General features: G+C 45.8%; 1 pseudogene; it reads right to left on the reverse strand.

Annotated features, from left to right (window-relative positions):
• Positions 1–22,066: 22,066 nt before the first annotated feature.
• Positions 22,067–22,185, reverse strand: LOC118965643 (5S ribosomal RNA; annotated as a pseudogene).
• Positions 22,186–25,609: the final 3,424 nt, after the last annotated feature.

The following is a 25,609-nucleotide window of genomic DNA, read 5'->3' on the forward strand; positions in this document are numbered from 1 at the left end:
AGAACGTAGCGGTGGGGGGCACGGTCCTCTTTCTTGAATGGCTTGGGCATATTGTATTGATAGAGGGCTGCAGCTCGGCTTAATATGCGCTTAGCCTGGGACTTCTGTTACGGTGCGTGAATGAGGACCCAAAAGCGAATTAACGTAAACAGAGCTTCTTTAATAACAAAACATACGTAGGCTCAGATGGACCGGCAGATTCCGACAGGACAGGACAAGGTTGCAGCAAACATGACGATAGTCTGGTTCAGGCATGAATAACACAAACAAGAATCCGACAAAGACAGGAACAAAAACAGAGAGAGATATAGAGGACTAATCAGAGGGAAAAAGGGAACAGGTGGGAAAAGGGGTGACGAGGTAGTTAGGAGGAGACAAGGAACAGCTGGGGGAAAGAGGGGGAGAAAAGGTAACCTAATAACGACCAGCAGAGGGAGACAGGGTGAAGGGAAAGGACAGAAACAAGACACAACATGACAATACATGACAGTACCCCCCCACTCACCGAGCGCCTCCTGGCGCCCTCGAGGAGGAAACCTGGCGGCAACGGAGGAAATCATCGATCAGCGCACGGTCCAGCACGTCCCGAGAGGGAACCCAACTCCTCTCCTCAGGACCGTACCCCTCCCAATCTACTAGGTACTGATGACCACGGCCCCGAGGACGCATGTCCAAAATCCTACGGACCCTGTAGATGGGTGCGCCCTCGACAAGGATGGGGGGGGGGGGGAAGACGAGCGGGGGCGCGAAGAACGGGCTTGACACAGGAGACATGGAAGACCGGGTGGACGCGACGAAGATATCGCGGAAGAAGAAGTCGAACTGCGACAGGATTAATGATCTGGGAAATACGGAACGGACCAATGAACCGCGGGGTCAACTTGCGAGAAGCGGTCTTAAGGGGAAGGTTCTGAGTGGAGAGCCAAACTCTCTGACCGCGACAATATCTAGGACTCTTAGTTCTACGCTTATTAGCAGCCCTCACAGTCTGCGCCCTATAACGGCAAAGTGCAGACCTGACCCTCTTCCAGGTGCGCTCGCAACTTTGGACAAAAGCCTGAGCGGAGGGGACGCTGGACTCGGCGAACTGAGATGAGAACAGCGGAGGCTGGTACCCGAGGCTACTCTGAAAAGGAGATAGCCCGGTCGCAGACGAAGGAAGCGAGTTGTGGGCGTATTCTGCCCAGGGGAGCTGTTCTGACCAAGACGCAGGGTTGCGAAAAGAAAGACTGCGTAAGATGCGACCAATAGTCTGATTGGCCCGTTCTGCTTGACCGTTAGACTGGGGGTGAAAGCCGGAAGAGAGACTGACGGAAGCCCCAATCAAACGGCAAAACTCCCTCCAAAATTGAGACGTGAATTGCGGACCTCTGTCCGAAACGACGTCTGACGGAAGGCCATGAATTCTGAAAACATTCTCGATGATGATTTGTGCCGTCTCTTTAGCAGAAGGAAGCTTAGCAAGGGGAATAAAATGATCCGCCTTAGAGAACCTGTCGACAACCGTAAGAATAACAGTCTTCCCCGCTGACGAAGGCAGTCCGGTGACAAAATCTAAGGCGATGTGAGACCACGGTCGAGAGGGAATGGGAAGCGGCCTGAGACGGCCGGCAGGAGGGGAGTTACCGGACTTAGTCTGCGCGCAGACCGAACAAGCAGCCACGAAGCGACGCGTGTCATGCTCCCGGGTGGGCCACCAAAAACGCTGGCGAATGGAAGCAAGCGTACCCCGAACGCCAGGGTGGCCGGCTAACTTGGCAGAGTGAGCCCACTGAAGAACGGCCAGACGAGTAGGAACGGGAACGAAAAGAAGGTTCCTGGGACAAGCGCGCGGCGACGGAGTTTGAGTGAGTGCTTGCTTTACCTGCCTCTCTATTCCCCAGCCAGTAAACCCGACAACACGCCCCTCAGGGAGAATCCCCTCGGGGTCAGTGGAGGCTACTGAAGAACTGAAGAGACGAGATAAAGCATCAGGCTTGGTGTTCTTAGAGCCCGGACGATAAGAAATCACGAACTCGAAACGAGCGAAAAACAGCGCCCAGCGCGCCTGACGCGCATTAAGTCGTTTGGCAGAACGGATGTACTCAAGGTTCCTATGGTCAGTCCAAACGACAAAAGGAACGGTCGCCCCCTCCAACCACTGTCGCCATTCGCCTAGGGCTAAGCGGATGGCGAGCAGTTCGCGGTTTCCCACATCATAGTTACGTTCCGACGGCGACAGGCGATGAGAAAAATACGCGCAAGGGTGGACCTTGTCGTCAGAGAGGGAGCGCTGAGAAAGAATGGCTCCCACGCCCACCTCTGACGCGTCAACCTCGACCACGAACTGTCTAGAGACGTCAGGTGTAACAAGGATAGGAGCGGATGTAAAACGATTCTTGAGGAGATCAAAAGCTCCCTGGGCGGAAACGGACCACTTAAAGCACGTCTTGACAGAAGTAAGGGCTGTGAGAGGAGCTGCCACCTGACCGAAATTACGGATGAAACGACGATAGAAGTTCGCGAAGCCGAGAAAGCGCTGCAGCTCGACGCGTGACTTAGGGACGGGCCAATCAATGACAGCCTGGACCTTAGCGGGATCCATCTTAATGCCTTCAGCGGAAATAACAGAAACGAGAAATGTGACGGAGGAGGCATGAAAAGTGCACTTCTCAGCCTTCACAAAAAGACAATTCTCTAAAAGGCGCTGGAGGACACGTCGAACGTGCTGAACATGAATCTGGAGTGACGGTGAAAAAATCAGGATATCGTCAAGGTAAACGAAAACAAAGATGTTCAGCATGTCTCTCAGGACATCATTGACTAATGCCTGAAAGACAGCTGGAGCGTTAGCGAGGCCGAAAGGAAGAACCCGGTATTCAAAGTGCCCTAACGGAGTGTTAAACGCCGTCTTCCACTCGTCCCCCTCCCTGATGCGCACGAGATGGTAAGCGTTACGAAGGTCCAACTTAGTGAAAAACCTGGCTCCCTGCAGGATCTCGAAGGCTGAAGACATAAGAGGAAGCGGATAACGATTCTTCACTGTTATGTCATTCAGCCCTCGATAATCTATGCAGGGGCGCAGGGACCCGTCCTTCTTCTTAACAAAAAAAAACCCCGCTCCGGCGGGAGAGGAGGAGGGGACTATGGTACCGGCGGCAAGAGCTACAGACAAATAATCTTCGAGAGCCTTACGTTCGGGAGCCGACAGAGAGTATAGTCTACCCCGGGGGGGAGTGGTTCCCGGAAGGAGATCAATACTACAATCATACGACCGGTGTGGAGGAAGAGAGGTGGCCCTGGACCGACTGAACACTGTGCGCAGATCGTGATATTCCTCCGGCACCCCTGTCAAATCACCAGGCTCCTCCTGTGAAGAAGAGACAGAGGAAACAGGAGGGATAGCAGACATTAAACATTTCACATGACAAGAGACGTTCCAGGAGAGGATAGAATTACTAGACCAATTAATAGAAGGATTATGACAAACTAGCCAGGGATGGCCCAAAACAACAGGTGTAAAAGGTGAACGAAAAATTAAAAAAGAAATGGTTTCGCTATGATTACCAGAGACAGTGAGGGTTAAAGGTAGCGTCTCACGCTGAATCCTGGGGAGAGGACTACCATCCAAGGCGAACAAGGCCGTGGGCTCCCTTAACTGTCTGAGAGGAATGTCATGTTCCCGAGCCCAGGTCTCGTCCATAAAACAGCCCTCCGCCCCAGAGTCTATTAAGGCACTGCAGGAAGCTGACGAACCGGTCCAGCGTAGATGGACCGACAAGGTAGTGCAGGATCTTGAAGGAGAGACAGGAGTAGTAGCGCTCACCAGTAGCCCTCCGCTTACTGATGAGCTCTGGCTTTTACTGGACATGAAGTGACAAAATGACCAGCAGAACCGCAATAGAGACAGAGGCGGTTGGTGATTCTCCGTTCCCTCTCCTTAGTCGAGATGCGGATACCTCCCAGCTGCATAGGCTCAGCACCCGAGCCGGCAGAGGAAGATGGTAGTGATGCGGAGAGGGGGGCAACGGAGAACGCGAGCTCCTTTCCACGAGCTCAGTGACGAAGATCAACCCGTCGCTCAATGCGAATAGCGAGTTCAATCAAGGAATCCACGCTGGAAGGAACCTCCCGGGAGAGAATCTCATCCTTTACCTCTGCGCGGAGACCCTCCAGAAAACGAGCGAGCAAAGCCGGCTCGTTCCAGCCACTGGAGGCAGCAAGAGTGCGAAACTCAATAGAGTAGTCTGTTATGGATCGATTACCTTGACATAGGGAAGACAGGGCCCTGGAAGCCTCCTCCCCAAAAACAGATCGATCAAAAACCCGTATCATCTCCTCCTTAAAGTCCTGATACTGGTTAGTACACTCAGCCCTTGCCTCCCAGATTGCCGTGCCCCACTCACGAGCCCGTCCAGTAAGGAGAGATATGACGTAGGCGACACGAGCAGTGCTCCTGGAGTAAGTGTTGGGCTGGAGAGAAAACACAATATCACACTGGGTGAGGAACGAGCGGCATTCAGTGGGCTCCCCAGAGTAACACGGCGGGTTATTGATTCTGGGCTCCGGAGATTCGAAAGCCCTGGAAGTGGCCGGTGGATCGAGGCGGAGATGGTGAACCTGTTCTGTGAGGTTGGAGACTTGGGTGGCCAGGGTCTCAACGGCATGTCGAGCAGCAGACAATTCCTGCTCGTGTCTGCCTAGCATCGCTCCCTGGATCTCGACGGCTGAGTGGAGAGGATCCGAAGTCGCTGGGTCCATTCTTGGTCGGATTCTTCTGTTACGGTGCGTGAATGAGGACCCAAAAGCGAATTAACGTAAACAGAGCTTCTTTAATAACAAAACATACGTAGGCTCAGATGGACCGGCAGATTCCGACAGGACAGGACAAGGTTGCAGCAAACATGACGATAGTCTGGTTCAGGCATGAATAACACAAACAAGAATCCGACAAAGACAGGAACAAAAACAGAGAGAGATATAGAGGACTAATCAGAGGGAAAAAGGGAACAGGTGGGAAAAGGGGTGACGAGGTAGTTAGGAGGAGACAAGGAACAGCTGGGGGAAAGAGGGGGAGAAAAGGTAACCTAATAACGACCAGCAGAGGGAGACAGGGTGAAGGGAAAGGACAGAAACAAGACACAACATGACAATACATGACAACTTCTCTGTGACTAGGCAGTCAAGTCAAGTAGCGTGTACGTCTAGTCCGTAGCAGTCCTGAGGATGCTGCGGTCAAAACAGTGCTTATAACCTCTTATAAATCCTCTTAGAGCCACCCCCTAATTTTTTCAATTCCCGCCTGAAGACATACCCAAATCTAACTGCCTGTAGCTGAGGCCCAGAACCAAGGATATGCATATTCTTGGTACCATTTGAAAGAAAACACTCTGAAGTGTGTGTAAATGTTTATTGAATGTAGGAGAATATAACACAATAGATCTGGTTTAGATAATACAATGAAAAAAAACATGTTTTTTATTTTTATTGTTGTATCATCATCTTTAAAATGAACAAGATAAAACAAACATTCAGATAGGATGATGGGGACAATTTCAGTGAAAAATATAAGAGGGCAACAGTACTTCTGCAAAGTTTCAGAATGATAACTTCCAAAATGAGTGTGCTACATGACATTTATCATGAAGTCACCCAAGTAGCCCAAATGTACCCAATAACTATATACAAAATACCAAAATGGTATTCTAACACACCCACCCAAAAAATGGAGAAAAAACATGAACAAATATATACATTTACAAAATAACACTTTCAATATTTGGAAGACCCTCAGTCCTCTACACAATATTGTCCTGCTGATGCCAGGTGCCATAGCAGTCTCTTTCTGCTGTAAAGCAGAGGGTCACCAAGAATGTGGTGCAGGTGATGGGGGACTTCATTTTGCAAAGAACACAGCAACGCCTCCATGCTGTGCCCTTTTGGCCCTGAGGCACATTCATGCCTGCAGAAATACATTTGGGCAGATGAACACCACTTGTGGCAAGAGCTGGATGAAGCAGCTTCAGTGGGGGATGGACACCTTGGCACTGGTGGTTCCCAGTCAGTGTCACTGTGAAAGAAAATGTTCAGTTAGAATAGTTTCACATATGAGCCCTGTATCAACAGGTATAATAGAGTACAGGGAACATAATGTTTAATATATTATTATAGACCTGCTAGATCTACTTTCTCATTTATATTATGACAGACCAGCTAGATCTACTGTCTCTATTATATTATGACAGACCAGCTAGATCTGTCTTTATTATATTACAACAGACCAGCTGTATCTACTGTCTCCATTTCACTTTGGCCATTGTTGTGGGCCTGCCCTCCCCTCAACAGCCTCAAATAGGCTATTTCATTTCACAAATAATATTTGATATTATTAATTTCAAACAATGGCATTAGCATGAGAAGAACTTACCAGTCCAGAACGATGTCCTCTCCGTTCAAAAAATATTCCTCCATTTGGGAATCGCTAAATGAATCGTCCTCCAACAATCTCTGTCTCACTTTCCCGATCAATTTCTTCTAAAATTGTGTGTACAACAACATATCTAGACTTAGATTTAGCTTTCCCTGACTTAGTCGCCATACTGATTGATATATAAACAGCTGAATATGCGCTTTACCAAAACAATGTTGTGCGCAACATGCGTGGCTCCTTCCGTTATGAATCATCAATGGCGAATGACCCTCTTTACGCCGGAGTTTACTACATGGGTTGGTCTTCCAACACATAACCATTGCACATTGCCGTTTACCTCAGCTCATTGGCTATCTACCCAGCTATATTTCAAGACGATCAGTGGTCATTGGATTAAAATACAGTCAATCAACGAAACAGCGATCATATCATTGGTGCACAATGATGTCATTACTTGTTGTCTTCAAATCGGTTTCTTTCAGTCAATACGTCCCGCAAAATGACCCATCAGGTTTGGTTGTGTTACAAACAAACCAGTTGATTATAATGAAACCAAACATGACTGGAAAAGTCACGTTTAGAGTGTGTATTTACGACACAAGCGGAATTCACGACACAAGCGGTTCACAAAATGTTTCGTGTTAGGCTATAAAAATGGATTTTATCAAACAAAATACCATTTATTGTGTAACAATGAGCATTGGGATTGCAAATAGAGGAAGATCGTCAACGGTAAACAATTTATTTTATTGCAGTATGTGATTTTGTTACGCCTGTGCTGGTTGAAATAGTTGTTTTTTATGGGGCTCCATCCTCAGATATTCGCATCGTATTAAATAAAGTAAATCATTTTTTAAATCTGACAACGCAGTTGGATTAGCAAGATTCTAGGCTTTCGAAACATGTGAGACACTTGTATTTTTATGAATGTTTAATATGTTGTCGAATTTCATCCCGCTAACGGGTTTGGTGCGCAGAGAAGTTAAAGGAGAATTTCACTATTTAGGACCCTAATCTGTATTTTTTTAATGTAAATTGCATGCTATAGAAGGTTACAATTGTTTCACTTGTTTTTTAGAAACTTACCTCAACAGCAATTGATTTCCTGAGCCTCATTCTGGAGATTTAAGGTGTCCAAGAACATGAACAAAGGCTCTAAAAAGACACAAATATGTATTTCCTCAAATTGTAAAGCTCTCAGTATTGTGCTGCAGGTCTTTAGATGTTATACAAATGAAATGGTGTCATATCGGAGTTTATCCACAATGTTATAATCCATTTGGATGAGCGATAATTCCTGGCACGCGCATGTTGGCATGCGTGTGCACTTCCTTGTTCCTCTCGCTACTGCATGCCTGAAGTAGTACTTGTTTTTAGGTTATTTGCTGAATATTGCTGAAAATGGTTCGCAGATGTGCAATCACAACATGTGACAACACAATGATAAAACGTAGTCCGATCATTTTTCACGGACTTCCTTTGGAAGTTGTTCTGCAAAGATGCATAAACACTCCCATCCACTGTAGACGTTGTGCGTTAGATGTACGGGTTTGTAGCGAGTATTTCTCTGATAACGACTTCTGTAAACCATCAACAACAAGAACATTCTTGTTATAAAACATACAGTGCCTTCGGAAAGTATTCAGCCCGCTTGACTTTTTCCACATTTTGTTACGTTACAGCCTTATTCTAAAATGTATTAAATAAAAATAAATCCCCAGCAATCTTCACACAATACCCCATAATGGCAAAGTGAAAACAGGTTTTTATAAATCGTTGCTAATTTATAAAAAAACAAAACAAAAATGCCTTATTTACATAAGTATTTGCTGTGAGACTCAAAATTAAATTGAGCTCAGATGCATCCTGTTTCCGTTGATCATCCTTGAGATGATTCTACACCTTGATCGGAGTCCACCTGTGGGAAATTCAATTGATTGGACATGATTTGGAAAGGCACACACTTGTCTATATAAGGTCCCACAGCTAACAGTGCATGTCAGAGCAAAAACCAAGTCATGAGTTCGAAGAAATTGTCCGTAGAACTCCAAGACAGGAATGTGTCAAGGCACAGATCTGGGGAAGGGTACCAAAAAAATGTCTGCAGCATTGGATCTTGGGTCCAATTGCAAATCAACCCTAGACCATGTTTCTAACGTACTTGTGAGGATATGAGACTATTTGATTGTATACTGTAAGCAATATGGTGAACCTTCCACCTAGTCTACCAGAGGGAAAGGTGATAGAGTTATTACTATATTAATAGCCCTGTCAAATCATCTCAGATCTACCCAAGTGCATAGAGCATAGGGTCCCTTTGTGTTTGAGCTGAGTTTACCTCGTAATAGAGTGCCATGGAGGCAGGAGCTTGTCAACAACTGAATCACAACATATAAGGAAAAAATAAATAAATGTTTTCTAACTGATTTCAGACAGCAACGTAACACTGTCACATTAGCCTGTTAATGTTTGTTAATCAATGATCAGCAGTTAGCTTATCTTCACCACATGCATTTCACTTGTATTTTGTTTAACTCCAGTCCTCGTAGCCTGCATTGCTGTCAAGTAAGTTCTTCTGTTTGGAACCGATGAGATAGTTCCAATGAAATAGAATGTAAACTCCGCCCAAACCCAGGGAAGAATCGGTGATCTCACTCAAAATAAATGACTTGCACGCCCAATCTCACCCAGACAAGTAATGAGATGAGAGAAGGGGAGAACACAGACCATACCCTGAATCTCAAATCCTGGCTAGGCCTAGACCCTATCTCCTAGGCACTCTAAGAGGGTTGAAAGCTATATGGTTGAAGAATGGCACGGTGTAGGCTACCACTGCCTTGGAGGACTGGATTTTTGTAGTGCATGGAGTAGAGTACACACCTCTGCACTGCAGTATCATAAGATTGAGCCCCCCTTCAGTTGATCCAAAGCCTACTATGTGAGGCCTACTACTATGTGAGGCCTACGGTATAAGAGGCAGTATTAAGACTCACATAGCATATGCTGTGCTACAGTATTCCATCTCTTCTCTAAAAGAGGATGGGAGACCCATGGTATAGGTGTGGACAGCACAGAGAAGACAAAGCGTGTTTAAAAAATCATGAAAGACCAATTATTTTAACCTAAAGCGTTTAATAGAGACATTCATAGTACAATATCGACTCGGAGTATAGCGACTCGGAGTATATCGACTCGGAGTATAGCGACTCGGAGTATAGCGACTCGGAGTATAGCGACTCGGAGTATATCGACTCGGAGTATAGCGACTCGGAGTATAGCGACTCGGAGTATATTGACTTGGAGTATATCGACTCGGAGTATAGCGACTCGGGGGATATATACACTCGGAGTATATCGACTCGGAGTATATCGACTCGGAGTATATCGACTCGGAGTATAGCTACTCGGAGTATAGCGACTCGGAGTATAGTGACTCGGAGTATAGCGACTCGGAGTATAGCGACTCGGAGTATATCGACTCGGAGTATATCGACTCGGAGTATAGCGACTCGGAGTATAGCGACTCGGAGTATATCGACTCGGAGTATAGCGACTCGGAATATCCGGGCTACTGAAGTGTTGGTATGACATCATAATGTACAGATTCAATTTTACCAAAGGTTCCATTGGTGATGCCGCAATGCATACAACAACAATGGCGCTAAAATATCACTCTGCATAATCTTCTTTGTGTGCATCTGGTGTATGGCTTGCCTCATGCTTCACAACACTGGGAAATCAGCAGCTAGTTATCAATGCAAATTGCAATCAGAGGAGCTGATCTGAGAGAAAGGATAATTACTCCATTATGGCTGTTACCAAAGTGTGTGTGCCTGTGTGTGTGTGTGTGTGTGTGTGTGTGTGTGTGTGTGTGTGTGTGCGTGGGGCTCTCTGCTTAATAGAGGGGCTCGATTTATGGAGCGTCCTGCCCACCAGACCTTTAGTAACCATCTCCAGCTAAAGTTATGATATAATTTTATCTTCCGGAACTGAATTTGGCAGCTATTAAAAAGTACTGTCATGGACAGATGGCCCATGGCTGTTATTGTAATACCTTTGGAGAGGAGCTACTGTGGATATTTTACTGACCATCTCTGCTCTCAAACAACCTCTTTCCCCCAATCCCAAAATCCTCCCCCTGGGCCTAAGCACTTCTTGTCGATGTGATAGGAAAGGATAGATAAAGGGGCTCATTGTGTATGAGGACACGTAAACAGAATAATGATGAGAAGAAGTGTAATTTAAATATTTTTGACATAACGAGATAGTATTTCTTAATCATTGAAATTCATTTACTTGCCCCATTTTGTCCATACACACATTCTGATGTCAGATGGAAATGTGTGTCTGTGTAAGTGTGTGTGTGTTTGTATTTGTATTTGTGTGTGCGTGTGTGTTCACCGTTAGATGGATTCTCAGAGAAAGTGATAGAGGACACAGAGCGAGGATGAGCATAGCAGTGAAGAAGAGCAACAGATGCATGAGGAGAGAAAGAGAGAGGGATGAAACATGGAGGGACAGAAAAGCAGTAGAGAGAGTGATGACAGGATTAGACAGAGACTGAGTGAGAGAGAAAATGAAGAGATAAAGAGAGGACTCGAGAAGCAACGTCGGGATTGATGGAAGGATGGCGAAAGATGGATGGGGCGAGAAGGATGGGTGAATCCACACATGGATCAGACATGAAAGAGAGGTGTATGGAATGGAAGCTTTTACAGAACCAGTGAGGAAGCTGCGAAGATAGTCTGAAGATCCTACACCTAATAGCCCCTGCCTCAAGTACAAGAGTGTACAAAAGTACAACACAAATCCCACATCACTATAATAATAATAATAATAATATTAATCACACGATAAATGTGACAGATCTCTTTAACAGTAGGAGTCCACTCGGTTTCCCTCATAATGGAAGTATCGCACGCACACACACACACACACACACACACACACACACACACACACACACACACACACACACACACACACACACACACACACACACACACACACACACACACACACACACACACACACACACACACACACACACACCAGGGGTGTAATACGCCTTGGGGCAGAAGCCATTCACTGTGACAGCTTTCTTTTTATATGCAAAGGACCAGTAATATGATTCTAATGACCAATAACAGCCCTCGGACAGAAACACGACTGCTGATTTAACAGACCTCTAGCTGATGCCTCTTTTTTTCTCACTGCTACCAATCCAAAACACACACAGTCTGTTTGTGTTTGTAGTGTTGGTTTCAGACAGTGTCTATGGCTAGCTCCCTTCAGGGCTCACCGATGTTGGAAAGCCATTATCTGAGTCCACCAGTCTGCCCGCTCCTCTCTCTCTCTTTATCTCTCTCTCTTTCTTTCTTTCTCTCTCACTCTCTCTGGCTTTCTCTCTCTCTCTCTCTCTCTCTCGCTCTATCTCTTTCTCTCTCTCTCTCTCTCTCTCTCTCTCTCTCTCTCTCTCTCACACGCACACACACACACACACACACACACACACACCACACACCACACACCACACACCACACACACACACACCACACACCACACACCACACACACACACACACACACACACACAAACACACAATTAGTCCCATTCTAAATCCTATTTTCCCTAACCCTAAAACTAACCCTAGCTCCTTAACCTAACCCTAAACCTAATTCTAACACATGAACTAACCTTCTAACCCAGGAACGGCCCTTAACCATAAACCCCCTAGAAATAGAATTTGACATCATGGGGACCATTAAAATGTCCCTAGGTCAATTCTTTGTTTGTTTACTGTTCTCGTAGCGACTTCTGGTCCCCACAAGAATAGTTAAATACGTTCACACACACACACACACACACACACACACACACACACACACACACACACACACACACACACACACACACACACACACACACACACACACACAGATGATAAATAGTATTGTTTAACATATAAAGTCACACCAAGGTGAGAAGCTAGGCGCCTGTCCTCAAACCCACACCCACCCACACAAACACATCTCAAGCCCCACCCTATCCCACTAAGAATGCAGTCACACTGACCACCCTTATTAAAAGGGTTCTTCAGCTGTCCCCATAGAGTCCAATTGCGCAAGAGAGAGAGAGAAAGAGAGAGAGAGAGAGATACACTGATGATGGCCCAGAGCCTCCAGTGATGATCCATGGCCCGGAGCCTCCAGAGACGATCCAAGGTCCGGAACCTTCGGCGACGGTTCCCATTCCGGAGCCTCTGGCGACGGTTCCCATTCCGGAGTCTCTGGCTACGGTTCCCAATCCGGAGTCTCAGGCGACGGTTCCCAGTCCAGAGCCTCCGGCGACGGTTCCCAATCCGGAGTCTCAGGCGACGGTTCCCAGTCCGGAGCCTCCGGCGACGGTTCCCAATCCGGAGTCTCCGGCGACGGTTCCCATTCCGGAGCCTCCGGCGACTGTTCCCATTCCGGAGTCTCCGGCAACGGTTCCCAATCCGGAGTCTATGGCGACGGTTCCCAATCCGGAGTCTATGGCGACGGTTCCCAATCCGTAGTCTCTGGCGACGGTTCCCAATCCGGAGTCTCTGGCGACGTTTCCCAATCCGGAGTCTCTGACGACGGTTCCCAATCCGGAGTCTCTGACGACGGTTCCCCATCCGGAGTCTCTGGCGACGTTTCCCAATCCGGAGTTTCCGGCGATGATCTATGGTCCGGTTCCTCCGGCGACAATCCACGGTCCGGAGTCCCTTGCGACGATCCATGTTCCGGAGTCCCCTGCGACGATCCTCGGTCTGGAGTCCCCGGTGACGATCCACGGTCCGGAGCCCCTGGCGACGACCCATGGTCCAGTTCCTCCGGCGACGAGCCACGGTCCGGAGCCTCTGGCGACGATCCATGGTCCGGTTCCACGGAAGCGGAGGGATCCGCGAGCGGAGCAGGGTCTACGTCCCGAACCGGAGCCGCCACCGAGGCTAGATGCGTGTGTGTGTGTGTGTGTGTGTGTGGGTCTGTGTGTGTGTGTGTGTGTGTGTGTGTGTGTGTGTGTGTGTGTGTGTGTGTGTGTGTGTGTGTGTGTGTGTGTGTGTGGGTCTGTGTGTCTGTGTATGTGTGTCTGTGTGTCTGTGTGTCTGTGTGTCTGTGTGTGTTTCACACATTCTCTCGGGCCCCAGAAGGTACTAGAGACACCATGGTATCACTCTCTCCATCCATCCCCCTCTCACTCACTTCCCAATCACCGCAGGGAAGTGAGAGAAGGCATCAGCTGACAGATAGAGAAAACATTGTCATTCTCCACTCTCCATTCTCCAGATTTCCTCCTCCAGTCTTTTCTAAATGAGAGACTACACATTCCCAGTGAGAGACTGCAAAAGGTAGGATGTTTAAGGGATGGAGAGAGTGCAGATGGTAGGATGTCTAAGGAATAGAGAGATTGCAGATGGTTGGATGTTTAAGAGTGCAGATGGTAGGATGTCTAAGGAATAGAGAGAGTGCAGATGGTAAGATGTCTAAGGGATGGAGAGAGTGCAGATGGTAGGATGTCTAAGGAATAGGGAGAATGCAGATGGTAGGATGTATAAGGAATAGAGAGAGTGCAGGTGGTAGGATGTTTAAGGGATGGAGAGAGTGCAGATGGTAGGATGTTTAAGGGATGGAGAGAGTGCAGATGGTAGGATGTCTAAGGGATGGAGAGAGTGCAGATGGTAGGATGTTTAAGAGATGGAGAGAGTGCAGATGGTAGGATGTCTCCGGGATGGAGAGACTGCAGATGGTAGGATGTCTAAGGGATGGAGAGATTGCAGATGGTAGGATGTTTAAGGGATGGAGAGAGTGCAGATGGTAGGATGTCTAAGGGATGGAGAGAGTACAGATGGTAGGATGTCTAAGGGATGGAGAGAGTACAGATGGTAGGATGTCTAAGGGATGGAGAGAGTACAGATGGTAGGATGTCTAAGGGATGGAGAGAGTGCAGATGGTAGGATGTCTAAGGGATGGAGAGAGCAGATGGTAGGATGTCTAAGGGATGGAGAGAGTGTAGATGGTAGGATGTCTAAGGGATGGAGAGAGTGCAAATGGTAGGATGTCTAAGGGATGGAGAGAGCAGATGGTAGGATGTCTAAGGGATAGAGAGAGTGTAGATGGTAGGATGTCTAAGGGATGTAGAGAGTGCAGATGGTAGGATGTCTAAGGGATGGAGAGAGCAGATGGTAGGATGTCTAAGGGATAGAGAGAGTGTAGATGGTAGGATGTCTAAGGGATGGAGAGAGTGTAGATGATAGGATGTCTAAGGGATGGAGAGAGCAGATGGTAGGATGTCTAAGGGATGGAGAGAGTGCAGATGGTAGGATGTTTAGGGATGGGAAGGTACCTAGACAACCCCAGCTGTGTATCTGTAGACTGTAGCTCAACCATACTGATGAGAAGGCTTGGATGTTGTACTACTCTGTCATATAGCTTCAGCATCAATAACAGTTGTGCAAAGGTGGATGAAGTTGCCTTGGGGCAAGGGGGAGGAGTGTGTGTGTGTGTGTGTGTGTGTGTGTGTGTGTGTGTGTGTGTGTGCGTGTGCGTGTGCGTGTGTGTGTGTGTGTGTGCCTTAGGTGAAGAGAGCTGAGTGATGGGTGGTTCTGGAGGGCAGGTGTGATTGGTAAGGCCATTTGAGTGACAGGTGGATTGGCCATTTAAAACCGCTTCAGGGACAGATAGTCTGACATGTAGTCTGTTAGCTTCAGTCTATGACCACCCTATTCCCTGTGTGTAGCCCAGCTATTGTTATGTACTGCTGCTCTTTAATTATTTCTACTACACCTGTTGTATTCAGCATTTCACTGTAAGGTCTACTACACCTGTTGTATTCAGCATTTCACTGTAAGGTCTACTACACCTGTTGTATTCAGCATTTCACTGTAAGGTCTACTACACCTGGTGTATTCAGCATTTCACTGTAAGATCTACTACACCTGCTGTATTCAGCATTTCACTGTAAGGTCTACTACACCTGTTGTATTCAGCATTTCACTGTAAGGTCTACTACACCTGTTGTATTCAGCATTTCACTGTAAGGTCTACTACACCTGGTGTATTCAGCATTTCACTGTAAGGTCTACTACACCTGCTGTATTCAGCATTTCACTGTAAGGTCTACTACACCTGTTGTATTCAGCATTTCACTGTAAGATCTACTACACCTGCTGTATTCAGCATTTCACTGTAAGGTCTACTACACCTGTTGTATTCGGTGCATGTGACAAATAACATTTGATTTGATTCAGTCAGTGTTGCAAACACTCCCATGGGATAAAGCAGCATTCACAACCCTGATAGCGAGGTCCACACTGCTGCCAATATGCATATCATGCATTTATAAAGTGTTATGAACAGTTATGAAGGCTTATTGCACTATGGGGTGATATAAGTGACTATGAATCAGTTTATTAGATGCCTTACACACAGGTGGTCCACACAAAATGTTACTGAAAGATTTAATGACCCCATCACTTCTGTTATGGTGCTGTGATTCATAGAGCATTGTAAAGAAAATACTGTTCTAGCTAAATGAAGACTCCATATGGAGCTTTGAAATACGGAAGTCTTCAAGTCATAAATCACAACGGTCTAAATTATCTGAGTAAAACTGTTGCCTCTTTCCATCTCCCTCCTCTCTCTCTTTCTCCTCTCTCTCTTTCTCCTCTCTCTCTCTCTTTCTCCTCTCTTTCTTTTTCCTCTCTCTCTTTCTCCTCTCTCTCTTTCTCCTCTCTCTCTCTCTCTTTCTCCTCTCTCTCGTTCTTTCTCCTCTCTCTCTTTCTCCTCTCTCTCTTTCTCCTCTCTCTCTTTCTAGCTCTGTCACATTCCCTCCCGTCAACTATTTCTCCTCTCTCTGCATTCCTTCTCTAACTCTCTCTCCTCCAACCTCTAAGCATTATCACACAGCCACAGCGGCCATAAGTCTTCTACCACAATAACCTGTTTGTCTCTGTCCGTGTGTAGCTGTGTGTGTGTCTATGGAGTGAGTGGTGATAAGAGCTGAGACATTACTGAGCGTGTGTTCAGATCACACACACACGTCCCCTAATATTTCACGTGAGGTAGAAAGGAGGTCATACATCACTCCGACAGAGGAACAATAGATAGAGTGGTCCCTCTCTTATCTCCAACCACACAGTCACTGTCAGAGATTTATAATGTTTCTCTCCTTCTCTCTCTTTCTCTCTCTCTCTGGGCTGAACGTATCTCTACTCAGACAGTTTCAACAGAAAGACGTCAGAACAGCATATGTAGCGTTTAGGGTTGGGGGAAAAAATAAAAAACGATTTCCATATGCAATGTCAGCTTGAGGAGAGAGAGAAAGGGGGATGGTAGGGAGGGAGAGAGAGAGAGAGAGAGAGAGAGAGAGAGAGAGAAAGGGGGATGGGAGGGAGGGAGAGAGAGAGAGAGAGAGAGAGAGGGGGATGGTAGGGAGGGAGAGAGAGAGAGAGAGAGAGAGAGAGAGAGAGAGAGAGAGAGAAAGGGGGATGGGAGGGAGGGAGGGAGGGAGGGAGAGAGAGAGAGAGAGAGAGAGAAAGGGGGATGGTAGGGAGGGAGAGAGAGAGAGAGAGAGAGAGAGAGAGAGAGAGAAAGGGGGATGGGAGGGAGGGAGGGAGGGAGAGAGAGAGAGAGAGAGAGAGAGAGAGAGAGAGAGAGAGACAGAGAGAGAGAGAGAGAGAGAGAGAGAGAGAGAGAGAGAGAGAGAGAGAGGGAAGGAAGGAAGGAGACACAGGGGACAGAGAGATAGGAAATAGACACATACACACTGAGAAAAGGAGAGCAAGCAAGAAAGCCAGTTGTTCTTGTCATACTACTGATCTCATATCTTCTTCTCTCCTCCACTGCAGTACCTAAGAGAGGAAAGATGTACTTTTCTTCTCCATTTATACTCGGCCCCAGCTCTGTCTAATGCTCTGTGTGTGTGTGTGTGTGTGTGTGTGTGTGTGTGCGTGTGTGTGTGTGTGTGTGTGTGTGTGTGTGTGTGTGTGTGTGTGTGTTAATGGCTTAATAATGTCCCCTGATAAACAACCAGCTCTAAACTCCCTGGCCATCATACTCAATAAGGGAAATGACTCCCTAATGAAGACAGATACGAAACACACACACACACACACACACACACACACACACACACACACACACACACACACACACACACACACACACACACACACACACACACACACGCACACACACACACACACACACACACACACACACACACACACACACACACACACACACACACACACACACACACACACACACACACACACACACACACACACACATACACACACACACACACACAGCCACCACTTATTGGAATGATTTATGTCTAGTCTGTGAGATTGCTTATGCTGACCTAAAAATAGTGGGCTGTACCAGTGATAATGTTCCTAACGCTTGGCTTCCTGAAGTGGTCGCATCATAAGCCAGTATCTGTCATTATGTTAAACTACTGTACATTGGTTGAGCATGGCTCATTTCTCAGGTCACTGGAAAAGAACAATAGTTTTCTCTTGACCTCTTCCTTTCCCCTACCTTTTATAACATAAACAGGTAGAGAGAGATAGGGATATGGGAGAGAGATCGAGAAGGAGAGATAGGGATGGGGAGAGAGATAGAGAAGGAGAGATAGGGATGGGAGAGAGAGAGAGAGAAGGAGAGATAGGGATGGGGAGAGAGAGAGAAGGAGAGATAGGGATGGGGAGAGAGAGAGAGAGAGAAGGAGAGATAGGGATGGGGAGAGAGATAGAGAAGGAGAGAGGGATGGGGAGAGAGATAGAGAAGGAGAGATAGGGATGGGAGAGAGAGAGGGAGAAGGAGAGATAGGGATGGGGAGAGAGAGAGAAGGAGAGATAGGGATGGGGAGAGAGAGAGAGAGAGAAGGAGAGATAGGGATGGGGAGAGAGATAGAGAAGGAGAGAGGGATGGGGAGAGAGAGAGAGAAGGAGAGATAGGGATGGGGAGAGAGATAGAGAAGGAGAGATAGGGATGGGGAGAGAGATAGAGAAGGAGAGATAGGGATGGGGAGAGAGATAGAGAAGGAGAGATAGGGATGGGGAGAGAGATAGAGAAGGAGAGATAGGGATGGGGAGAGAGAGAGAAGGAGAGATAGGGATGGGGAGAGAGAGAGAGAAGGAGAGAGGGATGGGGAGAGAGAGAGAGAAGGAGAGATAGGGATGGGGAGAGAGATAGAGAAGGAGAGATAGGGATGGGGAGAGAGATAGAGAAGGAGAGATAGGGATGGGAGAGAGAGAGAGAGAAGGAGATAGGGATGGGGAGAGAGAGAGAGAAGGAGAGATAGGGATGGGGAGAGAGATAGAGAAGGAGATAGGGATGGGGAGAGAGAGAGAAGGAGAGATAGGGATGGGGAGAGAGATAGAGAAGGAGAGATAGGGATGGGAGAGAGAGAGAGAGAAGGAGATAGGGATGGGGAGAGAGAGAGAGAAGGAGAGATAGGGATGGGAGAGAGAGAAGGAGAGATAGGGATGGGGAGAGAGAGAGAAGGAGAGATAGGGATGGGGAGAGAGAGAGAGAAGGAGATAGGGATGGGGAGAGAGAGAGAAGGAGAGATAGGGATGGGGAGAGAGATAGAGAAGGAGAGATAGGGATGGGAGAGAGAGAGAGAGAAGGAGAGATAGGGATGGGAAGAGAGAGAGAGAAGGAGAGATAGGGATGGGGAGAGAGAGAGAAGGAGAGATAGGGATGGGGAGAGAGAGAGAGAAGGAGAGAGGGATGGGGAGAGAGAGAAGGAGAGATAGGGATGGGGAGAGAGATAGAGAAGGAGAGATAGGGATGGGGAGAGAGAGAGAAGGAGAGATAGGGATGGGGAGAGAGAGAGAGAAGGAGAGATAGGGATGAGGAGAGAGATAGAGAAGGAGAGATAGAAAAAAGGCAATAAAGAGGATGAGAAAAAAGGAATGGATCAAGGGCCATATCAAAAAAAAATCTTAATCAATTATCTTTCTTAGATTTTGCACTTGCAAAGACCCTCCTCTGTCCTCCTTCCCTTATTCACCTATTGGTGTCTCCACCCTCTCTCTCTCTCTCTTTCTTTCTCTCTCTCTCTCTCTCTCTCTCTCCTTGCCTCTCACAGACACACATGAACACTGACTGCCCCCAACTGTTCTGTAGCATACAGGTCATATGAAGGACACACTGTATCTCTCCACTCTCCCCACCTGTTCAGCGAGACGTAGGTCACTTGAAGAACAACATATTCACGCCCTTACACACACAGCCCTCGAGGTGGGTGGTGTGAAAACACAACTAGGATACTGATATGCACTGTCCTCGGTCACACACACTGAACCACACACTGAACAAGGAAGCACAATGAACCAGCACGCACACACAATGAACCAGCACGCACACACAATGAACCAGCACGCACACACACTGAATCAGCACGCACACACACTGAATCAGCACGCACACACACTGAACCAGCACACACACACTGAACCAGCACGCACACACACTGAATCAGCACGCACACACACTGAACCAGCACGCACACACACTGAATCAGCACGCACACACACTGAACCAGCACGCACACACACTGAACCAGCACGCACACACACTGAACAAGGATGCACACTGAACCAGAAGGCACACACACTGAACCAGCATGCACACACACTGAACCAGCACGCACACACACTGAACAAGGATGCACACTGAACCAGAAGGCACACACACTGAACCAGCACGCACACACACTGAACCAGCACGCACACACACTGAACAAGGAAGCACACTGAACCAGAAGGCACACACACACACTGAACAAGCACACATATGGAACCAGCATGCACACAAGCACACACACACACTGAACCAGCATGTACACAAGCACACACACACACTGAACCAGCATGTACACAAGCACACACACACACTGAACCAGCAGGCACACACACAAGCACACACACTGTAACAATGAGTGTAGGAAGAGACACCCTCTGGGAGGCCTACATCTGTGTGAGTGAGTAAAAAAGAGAGTGAGAGAGAAAGAGAGTTAGAGAGAGAGGGAGGGACAGAGATTGTTATCCAAGTTAAGATGTTTTCTTATCAAATCATCAAATCAAATCCAGCTTTATTTAAACAGCACATTTCAGACATGGAATGCAACACAATGTGCTTTACAGGAAAAAACAAACAAAAACAATGAAAATAAAATCTGAAATATTTACTGCACAACCAGAGGACCTGAGGGACCTACTGGGCACATAACTTAATACCATGTCTGACATGTATTGGGGTGTACAATCGTGGATTGATTTAAAAACCAATAGAAGAATCTTAAAATGAATTGTAAAACTACCAGGCAGCCAGTGTAAAGACGTTAGAACGTGTATATATGTACTGTGTGTGAACAAACAGGTGAAACTAAATCCCAGCTACATTTAATCACAAAGTCTAGAGAAAACCTGCAGATATTGTACAATTAGCTTATTGATTGTCGGGCAGTAAAGCAAAATATATATTTTCCAAATATTCTGTGTGTCTATGGTTATTGATTGAAACAGCAGGCAGGTTTAATAGTGAGTCCTTTATTGACCTGGAAAAATGTAGAGAATGATGCACCCCCAGACGGGCATTCTCTAGTTCCATTTCAACCATTTTATATCTATGATATACTAAGTGCCTTGCTAAAAAACAATGTAAAACAATATCCGCAGGGACTGATTCTCGTGATCCCTTCATATTGCAGCTCTCTGCACCACTTATTGCATAATCATGAACCTATATTTTTTAATTGACAATTGTTTCTGGTGTTATCCCTAAGATCTGAAATGTCCTGCAAAAAGGAGGAGATCATTCTGACTTACACAACTACTGTCTAATCTTGAAATGATCTGGCCTTTCCAAAGTTTTAGAATCCCTGACTAACTTTCAGCTGAGAACTTTTTGATCTTCTACCTCTGTTCTTAATGTGCACCAGTCAGTCTGGTTTTCCACCTGGACGTAGCACAGTTTCAGCTGCTATGCTTGTAATAGATTGCCAAACCCTGATCTCTTTCACCTGTTTTTGTGAGTGTCTCCACCCCCCTCCAGGTGTTGCCAATCTTCCCCATTGTCCCCTGTGTATTTATACCTGTGTTCTCTGCTTGTCTGTTGCCAGTTTGTCTTGTTTGTCAAGTCAACCAGCATTTTTTGTCTCAGCGCCTGCTTCTTACCAATCTCTTTGTTTCTCTGCCTCCTGGTTTTGACCCTTGCCTGGCCCATCTCTGAGCCTGCCTGCCATCCTTTACCTTTGTCCCACCTCTTGATTACCAACCTCTGCCTGACCCGACCGTAAGCCTGCCTGCCGTCCTGTACCTTTCCCCAACTACTCTGGTTATCGACCCCTACCTGCCTTGACCTGTCGTTTGCCTACTCCGACACAGTCTGCATCTGGGTCTTACCTTCAACCTGATATAGATGTGTTAAATTGCTTAGATCATAAAAAACATTGAGCTTCCTTTGTTAATTGACCTTTCCAAGGCCTTCAACACTGTTGACCATTACATTCTTGTTCAAACGCTGACTGAAATAGTCCTAGATCAGGCTTTTTGCAAGTGGTTTGAGAATAATCTGTCAGATAGGACACAATGTGCAATTTATATATACATATTTTTATAGCTTACAGCACCTGGTATTCCCAGGTGGTCTCCCATCCAAGTACTAACCAGGCCCAACCCTGCTTAGCTACCAAGAGCTGATGAGATGAGGTGTGTTCTGGGTAGTACGGCCAGACGCATTTCTTTTTTTTACCCCATTTTCTCCCAGAATTAAGATCTTGACTCATCGCTGCAACTCCCCGATGGGCTCGGGAGAAGTGAAGGTTGAGTCATATGTCCTCCGAAACATGACCCGCCTGCTCGTGCTACTTCTTATCACACTGCTTGATTAACCCGGGAGTCAGCCGCACCAATGTGTAGAAGGAAACACGATTCGACTGACGACCAAAGTCAGCTTTCAGGTGTCCGGCCTGGCCCTCCACCAAACTAAATAAATCCGCTTTAGTTTTAAAGCACCTCATTACTGGAACAACCTACAAAATACATTACAATTGTGTGTTCTGGTGCCGCTCGGCCAATTTAAAATGTTGATTGGGGACCTTCTTATTGAGGAATGTAATTGGTTTTCTTGAATATTTATTTTCCTTGTTTTATATTGGATTAGATTTGAGATTGTTTCATGAATTGTATATGCAGGATTCCATTGTGAAAGAGACCCGGATCTCAATGTTCTCTCTGCTTAAAGAAATGTCAAATAAGAAAATAGAAAAGAATAATATGCATGGCAATTTAGAATTTATGGTCCATATTCTCTTTTTATTTCTAAACAAAGAAACAGTTTTGATTGCAAGATCGGTTTGCTCTGATTCCCTCTCACACAATCTTCACCGGCTCTCTCTCTCTCGTTCTCTTTGCTCTCTTCTCTCTCTCCTCTCTCTATCGCACTCTCTCATTCTTCCTCTCTCGCTCTCTTTCCTTTCTCTCTCTCTCTCTCTCTCTCTTTGCTCTCTCCTCTCTCTCTCTCTCTCTCTCTCTCTCTCGCTCTCTCTCTCTCCTCTCTTGCTCTCTCTCTCTCTCTCTGTCTTTCTCTCTCCTCTCTCGCTCTCTCTCTCTCTCTCTCTCTCTCTCTCTCTCTCTCTTCTCTGTCTCTCTCTCGCTCTCTCTCTCCCCTCTCTCTCTCTCGCTCTCTCTCTCTCCTCTCTTGCTCTCTCTCTCTCGCTCTCTCTCTTTCTCTCTCTCTCTCTCATCTCTCTCTTTATCTCTCTCTTTCTCTCTCTCTTTCTCTCTCTCTCTCTCTCTCTCTCTCTCTCTCTCTCTCTCTCTCTCTCTCTCTCTCTCCTCTCTCTTTTTCTCTCTCTCTTTCTCTCTCTCTCTCTATCTCTCTCTCTCTCTCCTCTCTCTCTTTCTCTCTCTCTCTTTCTCTCGCTCTCTCCTCTCTCTCTTTTTCTCTTGCTCTCTCTCTCTCTCTCTCTCTCTCTCCTCTCTCTCTCTATCTATCTCTCTCTCTCTCTCTCCTCTCTCTCTTTCTCTCTCTCTTTCTCTCTCTCTCTCTCTCTCCTCTCTCTCTTTCTCTCTCAAATTCAAATTCAAGCTGCTTTATTGGCATGAAAAACATTGTGTCAATATTGCCAAAGCAACAATGTATACAATATACATTGTAACAAAATTATAAACGATAGCAAATAATAATATAAAATGGTAGTAAATAATAATACAAAATTAAATACAAAATTAATAACAATAAAATGGTAACAGTCAATAGTAGAAATTAAACTATAACTAATGTATAACTAAATAACGGTCATCTTCTTCTTTATATCAGTACTACAACTACAATCATCATTACTATGACTACTATTACCATCACTAAACTGTTATCACTACCGTTACCACCCATATTTGGAATGATAAACATGAATAATTATAGTAATAACAATAATAGCAATAATAAGTAAGTTACTGTTTACTATGCAGATGTTATTATTCAGTGTCCCTCAGGCTATGGCAGGAAAATACATATTTGGCTGCAAGAGGAGCCATTGCTCCTTCGCCCATGAGTATTCTTAGTTTTTCCTCTGGGTTCAATTTGTAAAAATGTGGAATATATGTAGTCATTTCTGTGAACAATGAATCTCTTTGTGAGGAATATTTATCACAGTAAAGGAGAAAGTGCATCTCTGTCTCTACCTCCCCTGTCATGCAGTGACCACATACACGCTCCTCTTTGGGTAGCCATGTCTTTTTATGTCTGCCGGTTTCTATTGCCAATCGGTGGTCACTCAGCCTGTACTTGGTAAGGATCTGTCTCTGCTTCGTATCTCTGACAGAGTAGAGATAATCAGCCAATTCATATTCTCTGTTTAGGGTCAGATAGCAATTTAGTCGGCTTTGGGATTTTGTTTCGTTTTTCCAGTATTGTAAATATGATTCCTTTGATTGGTTCATGATTTTGCTTATTGGAATTCTTTCTTTTGAAGCAGTGCTGGTGTCAGCTTGGTTGGTGAGGTCCAACACCAGCTGACTGAGAGGGCTCGTTTCTGGGCTCAGCTCTTGGGCTTGAAGTGCTTTAAATTGCAGACTCGAATTTGGACTTGAATTTAGATGTAGCCAAAATTTTTATGATCTTTTCTGTATTTTCATTATTACTGGAAAACGGCCCAATTCTGCCCTACATGCATTAGTTGGTGTATTTCTCTGGACTTGTAGAATTTTCCGACAGAATTCTGCATGTAGGGCTTCAATTGGATGTTTGTCCCACATTTTAAAATCCAGTTCATTGAGTGGCCCCCAAACCTCACTTCCATAAAGTGCTATTGGTAGGATTACACTGTCAAATATTTTAGTCCAAATTCTAATTGGGATGTTGATTTTGAATAATTTCATTTTTATTGCATACATTGCTCTGCGGGCTTTTTCTTTGAGTGCCTTCACTGCCATATTAAAGTTTCCCGATGCAGATATGGTCAGACCAAGGTAGGTGTAATTTTTTGTGTGTTCAATTAAGGTGTTGTTCAGGGTGAATTTACATTTGTGTTTCTGACATCTGGTTTTTTTTTGGAAAATCATGATTTTAGTTTTTTGGAAATTTACTGCCAGGGCCCAATTATGGCAATATTGCTCCAGAATATTAACGTTTTGTTGAAGACCTTCTTTGGTTGGTGATAGAAGTACCAAGTCATCAGCATATAGCAGGTATTTCACCTCTGTGTCAAATAGTGTGAGTCCTGGGGCTGGAGATTGGTCCAACATGTCTGCTAATTCATTGATATAAATGTTGAAAAGATTTGGACTCAAATTGCAGCCTTGTCTCACACCTCGACATTGTGAAAAAAATTCTGTTCTTTGGTTTTTGATTTTTATTGCACACTTATTTTCTGTGTACATACATTTTATTAAGTCATACACCTTACCACCAAGCCCACTTTGTAGAATTTTGTAGAATAGCCCTTCGTGCCAAATCGAATCAAATGCTTTTTTAAAGTCAATAAAGCAAGCAAAGATTTTGCCCTCTTTTTTTTGGTGGACGTGTTTATTAATTAGTGTGTGTAAGGTGTATATATGGTCAGTAGTGCGATGGTTAGGGAGAAAGCCAAGTTGACATTTACTTATTACATTTTTTTCTTGAAGAAAGGTTTGAATTCTTGAATTCAAAATGCTACAGA

The sequence above is a fragment of the Oncorhynchus mykiss genome, chromosome 8, assembly GCF_057628025.1.
Source record: "Oncorhynchus mykiss isolate SJ-2025 chromosome 8, ASM5762802v1, whole genome shotgun sequence".
Taxonomy (NCBI): domain Eukaryota; kingdom Metazoa; phylum Chordata; class Actinopteri; order Salmoniformes; family Salmonidae; genus Oncorhynchus; species Oncorhynchus mykiss.